At 46.0% G+C, this 12875-nt stretch overlaps 1 protein-coding gene across 1 annotated transcript in view; it reads right to left on the reverse strand.

The window, feature by feature from the left end:
• LOC126481347 (uncharacterized) overlaps window positions 1–10987 on the reverse strand; it is a 60700-nt gene extending 49713 nt beyond the window's left edge. The window contains exon 1 of the mRNA XM_050105042.1: window positions 10887–10987. The gene's annotated coding sequence lies outside the window, so the exon portion shown is untranslated. The remainder of the gene's footprint in view (window positions 1–10886) is intronic.
• Between the last annotated feature and the right edge of the window lie 1888 nt (window positions 10988–12875).

Below are 12875 nucleotides of genomic sequence, written 5' to 3' on the forward strand. Positions count from 1 at the left end.
TAAGTATACCGAAAGAGCGATTTATAATGGTCCCCGGGACATTACAGAAGGCGGGGAGGGACATGATTCCTAATAGGATGCGTGATCACCACAGACGGCATCGCATGCTCTGCAACCCGCTCCCACGATGAACACAAGGTTGATAAGGACCCCTGTGGTAAGCCGTTCCATTCCTCCACCAGCGAAGCTGACAACTGTTTGGTGGTCGTTGCTATGTATGGAGATCCTGCGATACGTATTCCCAACCTATGGTACACGTGATCTATGGGATTTAAATCGAGATAACGGGCAGGCCAGTTCATGCGCCGAAATTCTCTCGTTTCAAGACCTCCTCTACCTACGCTGTTCGACGCGATCGCACATTGTCATCCATAAAAGTGAAGTCAGGGCCGAATGCATCCTTGAAAGGACACACATGTGGAAGGACTACAATGACACAATTAACACTGACAGGTGAGTGCGCCGTGTTGAAAGATATGGAGGTCAGAACACCCATGCAAGATGTTGCCAGCCGACGGGGTTCATGTCTCGCAATCTCGATGCCCAAATCATTCGCTCGAATAGTCCAGAATGTTCATCAAACCAGTCACGAACATGTATGGCCCTGTGACATGACATCGTTGTTTGGCAACATGAAGTCCATGAATGGGCTGCAAATGTTCTCCAATGTCGCCGAGAATAACCATTTCTGGTCAATGATGGCTTCAGTTGGACCAGAGGACCCACTCCGTTCCATGTCAGCACAACCTACACCATTATGGAGCCATCAATCAGCTTGCACAGTGTCTTGTTGACCACGTGTGTCCACGGCTTCATGGAGTCTTCGCTCCACTCGAATCCTACCATCACCTCTTACCAACTGAAATCGGGACTCATCTGATCAGGCCACGACTTTCCGGTCGTCTAGAGTCCACGGATGTGATCGCGAGTCCAGACGAAGTGCTGCAGACGATTTTTTACTATTAGCAAAGGCACTCGCGTCGGTCGTCTGCTGCCATAGCCGATTAACGCCGAATTTCGCCGCAGTGCGCTAACGGATACGTTCGTCGTACGTCCCACATTGATTTCAGCGATGCGATTATTTCACGCAGTGTTGCTCGTGTGTTGACAATGACAGCTCTATGCAAACGCCGTTTCTCTCGGTCGTTAAGTGAAGTCCGTCAGCCACTGCGTTGTCCGTGGTAAGTGGTAATGCCTGAAATCTGGTATTCTCGGCACACTCTTGGCACTATGGATCTCGGAACACTGAATTCACTAACAATTTCCGGAATGGAAGGTCCCATGCGTCTAGCTCCAGTTACCATTCCGAGTTCAAAATTTGTTAATTTTCCTTGTGCGTCTATAATCACCTTTCACTGTGAATTATATGAGTGCAAATGATATCCCCGCCAATACATAGCCCTTTCATACCTTGTGTACGCGATACTACCGTCGCCTGTTTATGTGCGTACAGCTATCCCATGACTTCTGTCTCCTCAGTGAATATGAAGTACTAAAAATCAAATTTTTGTAGTCCCTGGAAGCGGTTACAGGGCAGCCAGCAACTGGGACCGTGGACCATGAAGCAGGTCAGCAGTTTAGTAATGTATGTGTGTACAGCTTTATCGTGATTAGTACATACACACGGTTACAGACTTCGTGGTTCAGCTAGCGGATCACCTTAAGTGCAGCGCTGGCGGCGGCGCGTTCACTTTCGGGAGTGCGGTGAGTTACAGCGGCTGCTGGGGAATGTAGGCCGGTGTAAAAAAGCCGACGTGGGGTGTGAAAGTGCGGCTCTTGCCGGCTGCCGTATGGCGCACCAGGAAAGTGCCGCCTCTCGGGCACAGCCTTGCCTTGTCTCTCTGCCTCCCAGCAGCCGCTTGGCCTTCGGTTTCCCTCTGCGTGACAAAGCACACAGCTGCCGCGGGCCCGGCAGCGGAACCAATCGAATGGCACGGTTTCAGCCATCCCTCTACAAGTGAACGGCCACTTAACTCTCCACCTCGATTTAAGAGCAGACGTGTAAGACTCAAGTGCTGCATATTCACATGTCCGCCTTTATGTAGTTCTATAGGGATATAGGTACAATTTGATGTGTCACACCAATAAACATTCTATATTCTTGTATCCTCAATAACTGACCTTCCGTTTTCAGTGCTTCAATAACTGCAGAGTTACAGAGTAGCACGTTCTGCTGCTTTTGTTAACATGGGTACTGGAATATCTAAAACGATACGGGATCTGGAACATGTGTTGATTCCGTTTACACTATCTGACCAAAAGTATGCGAAAACCTATAGTGGATATTAGTAAGAGATGTGTCCACCCTTCCCATTTATGACGGAGTCTGCTGGGGACACTTTCAACGAAGCGTCTGAATGTCCGTACAGGAATGACAGCCCATTCTTCCTCAAGAGCAGAAATCAGTGAAGGTCGGGACTGATGACCTCAGAAGTTAAGCCCCTTAGTGCTCAGAGCCATTTGAACCATTGTTTTCAGAGAAGGTAGTAATCTTGGACGCCGGTCTCACAGATGCTTCTTTGACAGGGTACGATGACCTGCTCACACTATCATTCTCTCCGAAATGTTTCTCTACTGTAAGCAGTACACAATACTGTAAAATGTGTTCATATCTTTCCGCATTTAGCGTTTTCTTAAGCGCAATAATGGCGCAATGTCCTTACCAGAAGAAACTCCCGTACCGTAACAGCACCTCCTCCATACTCCACAGTCAGAACTACACATGACGGCCACTAATGTTGTTGAGTAATCTCCAAAACCCAAACCTTCCATCGGAGTGCCACAAGGTGCACCGTGTTTCATCACTCCAAATAAATCGTTTCCAATCATTCACTGTCCAGTGGCGTTGCTCTTTACACCATCTCAAGCATCGGTCATCACTACAGAAATGTACGGCGTATGAGGACACTCTCGACCATTGCACCCCGTTCTCTTTAACTCCTTACGTACAGTCATTGCGCTAACTGGACTGCAGGTAAAACTTAGGAACTCACAAGTGATTCCTTCCGGTGAATCCATGCGATATTTCACAACCACCCTCGGCAACGCTCTACAGTCGCTATCCGCCAGAAAAAGAAGTCCGACTTTTCTTGATTTAGCTGTGGTTGTTGCCTCTCGTTTTCACTTTGCAGTCACATCACCAACAATCAATTTGGGCCCCTTTAGCATGATTAAAGTATCCCTCATGGATTTGTTGCTCAGATGACATTCAATGACTAGTCCATGTTCGAAGGCACTGCGTTCTCGCGACCGACCCACCATGCTCTTATTGCTTTACTGCTTCTCTATGGACGGGACAACAGTATGCCTCAGTCTCTTTTTATACTGGGGTGTCCACCGTGCGGGATTAGCCGAGCGGTCTAAAGGCGCTGCAGTCATGGACTGTGCGGCTGGTCCCGACGGAGGTTCGAGTCCTCCCTCGGGCATGGGTGTGTGTATGTGTTTGTCCTTAGGGTAATTTAGGTGCGTAAGCTTAGGGACTGGTGACCTTAGCAGTGAAGTCCCATAAGATTTCACACACATTTGAACATTTGTTTTATACTGGGGTGTCCGTCTCTCGTTACATCTGATGGCCAATTCCATACTACTTAGGAATGTTGAGATACCTTTAATCACATAATGCTATACCAGAAATACCGTACCACGGGTGAGCACACAACAGAAACAGTTGGACTCGGAGAAGTATCGGACACTGATTACAATGTCATTGCATCATGCTTGGCAGGAGATCAGTCAAGTATGTATACACCGAGGAAAGCAAAACATGGTCTGTGACTATCTATATCACTTTGCACGGGACAGTACAAATATTCTGTACGTGTGTCGCACCTGTCCTGTCTCTACGCGACATCACGATCCTAACGGGCCAACATTTCTCCGACGGTAATCCAAAGCTATATAATTCATATCCGAGGGATACATAGGTAACTCTGTTCACACGATGAACTGTCTGTCTCTCCAGTCTTTTTGCATCTCCGTCTTTGCACAATGCCTTTCCAGTATGATACAGCTCTCTGTGCGGTTATGTCCTTGCACTTAGCATGATGTCCATCCAGACTATCGGTCAATGGTCACCACAAGTGCCCCGTTCCGGTGTATTAAAAAACTAGAAACCCGCCTCGATTGCAAAAAAGCACCTAGTGTTAACCTAGGTTTCGGTGTAGATAACTACACCTTCTTCAGAACAATAAAACCCACAAGTGCCTAAGAAGACCTTTGTCAATGATTAAAAGAACACTATAGCTAGGGCACTTATGGGTTTTATTGTTCTGAAGAAGGTGTAGTTATCTACGCCGGAACCTAGGTTAACACTAGGTGCTTTTTTGCAATCGAGGCGGGTTTGTAGTTTTTTAATATATTAACCAACGATTGCTGACGCGCTGCGATGTTGAAGGTTCTTCCGTTCCGGTATGTTTCCTCCGTGGCAAAGCGTTCCTCATTTGTTCCATATGAGCTGGTATCCAGAATCATTTTCTACACCGAACTGTGGTGGAGTCAGCGAAAGAAAATCTCTGACAGCTGCCAACTTCCAACTGGGAAGCACAAACGACTGCAGCGAAAACGATTGTCGTCTACAGAGCTGCAGTAACAGTGAGCCGTTGCCATAGAGACACGTACAAAATCGCGTTACGTGATTGGTGGAGGTAGACGCACGAAGCAGCAACGCCAAGCCCACTGCACTTGTCAGGGATATTCTTTCGACGAGCCTATTATCGAATTTATTTGCCGTGTCTAGAGCTCATTGCTGCTGACCGTGTTCACAACTCAACAGATCACTGCAGTTTGCTTTGGTGGTGAATGAGAGTCAGCGGGAGGAACAGCAACGGTTTCCAGGCATACATAATGTATTTATGGGGAAATACGAGTGCTTGAAATGCTAGCTAGAGATGAAACCAGTTTCAGAGTACTAGAAAACCTGTTCCTTTCCACCAATCGCGCTATAATTGACGGCTTTCTCTTTCAGCAGTCACCTGGGTTTGCTACCCGTAGACTAACTGCATCAGGTTTTTCCTGATATGAGAGCATCAGTAATCCTTTTGCATGAAGTACTGGATCGGAATCTCTCAACTAGTAGAGATATAAAAAATATGTTGCTACAAAACAGCGACAGATGCAAAAATACAAAAATATTACTACGCTGTGTAGCCAAAAAAGGGAATGCTTTGAGGCGCACGAAAAAAAAAAAAACCGTTCATTCGAATGATGTCTGGCGAAGAGCGCCGTTCTCTTCTACACGTTGGCCAACAAAGACGAATAGTAGCTTCCTGAACTCAAAGTTGGTGTAATTTCACTGTTGCAGAACTTTTCCTCGTGGGATATCTTAATCGATTTTTCCAGTCATTCAAAAAGCGACGCCGACCAGAAACTCTACAATGCTCCTGTGAGTGGGCTCCTTACAGGAAATTGCTTATCTCGAGCAATTAAGCAGTATTTCGCAATTAGTTCGACTTCTGCAGTTATGAGAAGATTTTTCAAAGAATTGCTGTAGATTTCTTCACATATGTCGATCGTTACATTTGGAACATGACAAACACTTATCCGTTACGGTGTGGCATGGTATGGTCGATAGTATAACTGAACATGATGGACTAGGCTGGACTGCGTTGAGATCTGGGCTTCGTTTCAGCTATGTGGCACTCCTGTTTTAGCTCATCGCTCGGCTATAGCTTTTGCTTTATTAACACCGAAATGATCATGTTGACAGATCCAACTAGTAGACACAGCTTGAAAGTTGAAGAAGTGCTCATTATTACGTTATTGGCTTCAACGTTCCTATCAAGAGATCAAAATACGCCGAGAAAAACATGCCCTCAAGATAATATCTCCTCCACCAAAGTTTATGTTCTCCACCATGTTTGGCATTATTCGTGTCGACACATGACGACTTTACAGCTACACCGTGTAGTTTGATTCCTCACTTCACATAATTCACTTTCATTATTTTAAAGTGAAATTCGGCATGTTTTGCAGCACTGGAATTCGAAATAAAGGTTAACTTCCATGATATTTAGTTTACTTACTGGAGGTAACCAACGGAATCTGAACACAACAACAGTAAAAGGCGTCACTTCTAGATGCAAATCAGAACTCTGGAGCCATAGTTTCTAACGAAGGCTGCCGATTAGACTTCACTACGACAATGACGGCCTCGATACATAATTTGTTTAGCGTCCCACGTTTATGTCGTGATTAAGCTATTCTAATCACTCGGTATGATCCCACACCTTCATATCGGCATTAGAGTCAGCCAAATAACACGAAAAAAGAGAACATACGTTTTTTTATTTATGTGCTCGGGATTCACTAATTGCACATTGCAACTATCGTGGCTGTAGGTTATGATCCTGACTTTACGATTGGGGATTGGCCTCCAGGTGATGACTGTACGCTCGGCGCTGCTATTACGATGATACCGTTATGCACGCGTTAATAACAGCACATCTGTCTGTGAGAAGCTCAGGTTCGTTAGCAAATCACAGGTCTCCTCCGCGCAACGCTTGTTTCGCTTACGCAAGCAACGCTACGCTGGCTGCTGCAAGCGCACGACTTTTCGTGACCCGGAGCGCTATTCGCGATGAAGCGGATCTCATATCCGGACCAGCGGCCTCGGAAATTAACGCAAAGTTTTCCTGACTCCAGCCGCGGCATCGACTCTTGCTCACGACTGACATTGGAGCCAATTCTGATTGCCTGTCGTAATCCTGTCTCTCCACTGCACACTCACTCCTCGTGCTACGCAATTAAACTGCTGGAATTTCCACGTGCTGTCTGATTGCTCCTATATCTGAAGTTAGCGACATTATGTGTTGTAAAACGACATGCGAGACTCCCGTTCTTGTCATAATAAGCAGTCGACTTTACTGTGTTACCCAAACAATTACACAAACGCGGACGAGGCCTCTTCTTTGGCTGGGATGCATTGCCTCAGAAATGAATTTAAATTAGTTCTAATCTCCCGATTGCAGTAAAGGCCTTCAAGAGCTATCCCTCTGTTGTAATGCAAATGCCAGCAATGGGAAAACCCCTTCCAGATAATTCCCATTCCGAGCCTCTCCACTCAATTCTCAACTCGCTGGGCATTGGTCAGAAAAAATTTGAGCTGTGCAATGGCTCCGATGTCGCATGGCTCTTCGAGGTTAAGAATGATGAGTATATGTGTAATACAATCCGCCTCCGTAGCCACTGATGCTCACGTACAGCGTCACAATCTCGCTCGGACTGGACATAATACATTCTAGTGCTGATCGCAGAAAAAACTGTCACTGAAATTTGATATGGGGAACTGAGAGACCGACGTGTAGTTATTGGCCCCTAGACTGTGTGCGATGACGGTTTAAGTGGCAAAAACTCATCGCAGAGTCTCTTGGACATTCCTTATGCGTATTCGTATGGGGCCATCACACCCAGAGGCCACCCACAAGAACAGGCCACACCCGCTCCATCACTGGGTTCAACTTATTTCTTGTTGAAATTTCAAACGTACACAACACCACAAAATCAGCAATGAACCATGAAACACTAGCCGTAATCATCCGCACGATACACACGCTTTACATTTAGCTGGCGAATCTCATTAAAATAACTTCACACATACAATATATAAACACAAAAAAATAACTATTGCAAATAAATGTGGGTTGTTACTGTCGGTATTTAGACCAGTTAAAACTTGTAGTTTGAGAGGGTCTGGTCGATAATTATAGTATTCATTATTCACTGACGTTTCCTCCCCATCTGAGGGCTACTTCTTCAGAGATGACTCGGCAGCTGCAACAGTGACCGGTTCGTCACTGAAGATGTATCCCGCAGATTGGCATGGAACCTCAATGAATAGTTTCATATATCGATCGCGGCCTCTCATCCCGGAAGTCTTAACTGAATACTCTTCAAATGCTAAACCTTTTTCTTAGAAAGCGAATTCTGAGGAAACAGTAAATTTTTAAACTGTCACCTGATATTCAGCAAACAGAAAATCAATTATTTTGTGTATCAAACACTTTAAGAAACTGATAAGTAAAGTCAACGTCTACGTATGGAATTAGAACAGAAACAACTCTGTGTTGAAAAAATTCTGACTTCGAATATTGTTTAAAATCTTCCTAAGCCACAGCGGAGAAACTCTGACTTTCTCTCTTTAAGGTCCGTTTTTAGCGGTATTCGCCGTGGATTGTCTGAGGAAAAGAAACAAAACCTCCGCTCTCACTGACCTTAATTCCTGCAATACCTCATTTCTTGTTGTTTGTAGCTACCATTTCCCTACAGGTAATGTGATGGCATGACTATTGGAGAAGTTTATCACTGACGGTTACGATGGAGTCTTAGTAACTTTCATGTGCAGGGTGTTTCTGGTCTTCCTCCAAACTTCTTTTTACAGGCTTGTGGAAGCAGCGGACCTGAGGGCTGAAACTGTGTCCTAGACAGACGACTAAATACGTTGTTACGAAAGAGTGTATATACTCCGCCTTTTAAATAACATGCTGGTTATCCGCACCACCTATAAAAATACTTTGTGATATTTTGAGTAGGGGCACGGTGGAATTTCAAGGGAGTAACGACCCTCCCAGAGCAGAATTATTAAGTAGTCACCTAGAGTGGTGTTAATACTAAAAGCGAAGTCTACATTTGCCAAGAAGAGTCGAAATTTGGAACACGAGTTCGCATTAATACAGTAGTGGAGCATTTAACGTGCGTACCATGTTGCTGAGTGCCAGTTTATTTAGTACGATGATGTCTAATTCAAGCATAAATCTGTCATCAATAAGTGATTTTACATTCACATACATGCGCGCGCAGACAGCTATTCTTTCGTCCAGGTGCGTTATGGTGGCTCACTATCAGAATGTGGTCACAAGAGCGACTGCTACGAAAAGATACACTGGCGTTGAAGTGAAGGTAATGGAGGTGAATTTCGAACACTAGTTCACCTCGTAAAGGGACGCGTGAGTTAAAAAACCTTTGTCACGGTGTGGCTTTCAACTCGCAAGATGCTGGTTGGAATCAGATGGTGGAAGATATTTTCGACTGCGGCAGGAGAGCTGCTAGAAGCTGAGAACTGTCGACGGCGCCCATCAAATCGTACACGAATGTCCTCCGATACATTTCTGTCCGGTTAGCAGTCTATTACGACGTGAAGGCAGATGAGACAGTTCGTGATGATTAGTACGTTGTGTGAGTGCGTAATGACGTTATGCTATGAAGCCGAGCTTTGTTTTTCCGAAAGAGAATTACGTGCTTTCATCTGGCTCATAATCGTTTTCACAACTTTAATTCCAGGCACAGAATGAGTGATGTGGCAGAGAGATTATACATCGTACCCGTATTCAGGAAGAGTAGGCTTCAAACTCACGAAGAATCAGTCGGAGTTTGGTTTCATGTGGACTCCACAAATGACTTCAGAAGAATGTCGGGAGTTTCCTCTCTATGAGCGCACACAAAACTGTCCGTTTGAGTTCGAAGTCCGTCTCTAGTTACATCTCAATTTATGTGACGTTCAACCTCAATATCCTTTCATTAATGCGAATACGGAAAATCGCACGCAAACCACCACCATTACAATCATCTGCGCTATACTGTTACACATCCACGCGCGGGATAAAGGACACTGCATACTATCATGTGAAGAACATTGCTGCGGCGGAAATGATACATCCTTACGAAGAAAATGCCGATTAGTGGAGTTACTTAGCTTACTTACGAAACCATCCTGCTGCCGGAAAAAATATGTAGAACTCATAGAAAAGTGTAACGTCTCATAAATGCAATAACACGTGTGTTGCGAAAGAAAATGATAAACTGGATGATGATAATATAAGCTGTCACGGCTGTTTACTCAGATTAAACCTGTTTCTAGGGGAAGCCTCTTAACAGGGAGCCCGCATCTCGTGGTCGTGCGGTAGCGTTCTCGCTTCCCACGCTCGGGTTCCCGGGTTCGATTCCCGGCGGGGTCAGGGATTTTCTCTGCCTCGAGATGGCTGGGTGTTGTGCGATGTCCTTAAGTAAGTTAGGTTTAAGTAGTTCTAAGTTCTAGGGGACTGATGACCATAGATGTTAAGTCCCATAGTGCTCAGAGCCATTTCTTAACAGGGAAGTGGTAGTACACTGGACGCTCATTCGGACGGCGGTTAAAATCTCGATCGGACAACCAGGTTTAGATTTTCTGTGATGGCCCTTCTGAACATCCTTGCCCCCGTTTCTACTGGCGTCGACATCGCTGACGGGACGTTAAACTCTAATATTCCTTCCTTCTTTCTTTTGTAACGATGGAAGTACTTGGTGACCACCGCGAAAATCCTCGGATAAACCGCGTAGCCGTTTGCAATTGCACAGAATCTACGATTCCCTCCTCCATTCGGTTAAGCTATTAGGTTTGTAAAGCTATTAGGTTTGTATTAGAGGGGTTTGGGACTGAAATTTTCGAGTGGTCATCCTTATTCACGTTTACCACCACTTGCACGAAATCTCTTTCGGGTGGTCCCTTCGTAAATATCGCAGGATTAATGGTGTGCTTTCGTATGTAGAGACAAGTTGTTGATTCCACGTCATGCACAATATATCGACGAACGACGCAGTTTTCTTGAAGTGCAGAGGGCTGATGCTCTTAGACTCTAATCATACTGGTTGGAGTCTGGACGGCGAGTCTCATAATACAGTTCGCAGCAGTTGAAGAAGACCACTGGGTCGGTCGTCGAACACCCCAAAGCACGTATTTGATCAATCACGCAGAGATAACCAGACCAGATGGCAGCTAATTACCTCGCCCATCTTTGTCCAAATAGGCTAGTGTTCTATCTCGAATGGCCTCTGTGTCTATGGGACATTGAATCCTTAGCTTCCAGCTTTACCTTCTGGCTGACGCGAGGAAGAGTGTGGCAGAGAGAGGGACTCACCTGCAGAAGAGCGCGGTACTGTAGCGAGGTGTTGCGGGCCGTGCGGCGACGGACGGGGCAGAGCGGCGGTGTCGGGAGAAACTCCGCGGGCCGCCCGCGCCGCGTCTTATATACCCGCGGTAGGCGGCGCGCCGCCCCACGAAGACTCCAGCCGCCGCAGCGCCGCCACGCGCAGGCGAGAGCAGCGCCGCGCCAGTCCCCAGTCCACCAGGCCTCTGTGCTGCCGAGCACTCGTCTTCATTAACAGCTCTCGCCACTGCAGTGCATTTCAGCTGCAGCAATAAGACACTAATGAGGGCTGCTCAACACAATATCAGGTTGCACGTCAACGTACGTACTCCACAAGCTGCCAGACTGCGCATAACGGAGGGCGCGTACCTTCTACATCTACATGTATACTCCGCAAGCCACCCAACGGTGTATGGTGGAGGGTACTTTACGTGCCACTGTCGTTACCTCCCTTTCCTGTTCCAGTCGCGTATGGTTCGCAGGAAGAACGACTGCCGGAAAGCCTCTGTGCGCGCTCGAATCTCTCTAATTTTACATTCGTGATCTCCTCGGGAGGTATAAGTAGGGGGAAGCAATATATTCGATACCTCATCCAGAAAAGCACCCTCTCGAAACCTGGACAGCAAGCTACACCGCGATGCAGAGCGCCTCTCTTGCAGAGTCTGCCACTTGAGTTTGCTAAACATCTCCATAACGCTATCACGCTTACCACATAACACAGTGACGAAACGCGCCGCTCTTCTTTGGATCTTCTCTATCTACTCTGTCAACCCGACCTGGTACGGATCCCACACTGATGAGCAGTACTCAAGTATAGGTCGAACGAGTGTTTTGTAAGCCACCTCCTTTGTTGATGGACTACATTTTCTAAGGACTCTCCAAATGAATCTCAACCTGGCACCCGCCTTACCAACAATTAATTTTATATGGTCATTCCACTTCAAATCGTTCCGTACCAAAACTCCCAGATATTTCACGGAAGTAACTGCTACCAGTGTTTGTTCCGCTATCGTATAATCATACAATAAAGGATCCTTCTTTCTATGTACTCGCAATACATTACACTTGTCTATGTTAAGGGTCAGTTGCCACTCCCTGCACCAAGTGCCTATCCGCTGCAGATCTTCCTGCATTTCGCTGCAATTTTCTAATGCTACAACTTCTCTGTATACTACAGCATCATCCGCGAAAAGCAGCATGGAACTTCCGACACTATCTACTGGGTCATTTATATGTATTGTGAAAAGCAATGGACCTATAACACTCTCCTGTGGCAAGCCAGAGGTTACTTTAACGTCTGTAGACGTCTCTCCATTGAGAACAACATGCTGTGTTCTGTTTGCTGAAAACTCCTCAATCCAGCCACACAGCTGGTCTGATATTCCGTAGGCTCTTACTTTGTTTATCAGGCGACAGTGCGGAACTGTATCGAACGCCTTCCGGAAGTCAAGGAAAATGGCATCTGCCTGGGATCCTGTATCTAATATTTTCTGGGTCTCATGAACAAATAAAGCGAGTTGGGTCTCACACGATCGCTGTTTCCGGAATCCATGTTGATTCCTACAGAGTAGATTCTGGGTTTCCAGAAATGGCATGATACGCGAGCAAAAAACATGTTCTAAAATTCTACAACAGATCGATGTCGGAGATATAGGCCTATAGTTTTGCGCATCTCCTCGACGACCCCTCTTGAAAACTGGAACTACCTGTGCTCTTTTCCAATAATTTGGAACCTTCCGTTCCTCTAGAGACTTGCGGTACACGGCACTAATAGCCAGTGTACTCGCAAATGGCGCGAGAAAAAAAACTACTTACCCTATGTCTGCCTCCTTACGAGCTCTAATTTCTCTTATCTTGTCTTCGTGGTCCTTAGGCAAAATGTTCGTTGACAGCAGCAGAATCGTTCTGCAATCAGTCACATAAATTTTCTCAGCACTGTTTCGCACGAAGAACGTCGTGTTTCCTTCAGCGACTCCGATT

Source organism: Schistocerca serialis, chromosome 5, assembly GCF_023864345.2.
Source record: "Schistocerca serialis cubense isolate TAMUIC-IGC-003099 chromosome 5, iqSchSeri2.2, whole genome shotgun sequence".
Lineage (NCBI taxonomy): Eukaryota > Metazoa > Arthropoda > Insecta > Orthoptera > Acrididae > Schistocerca > Schistocerca serialis.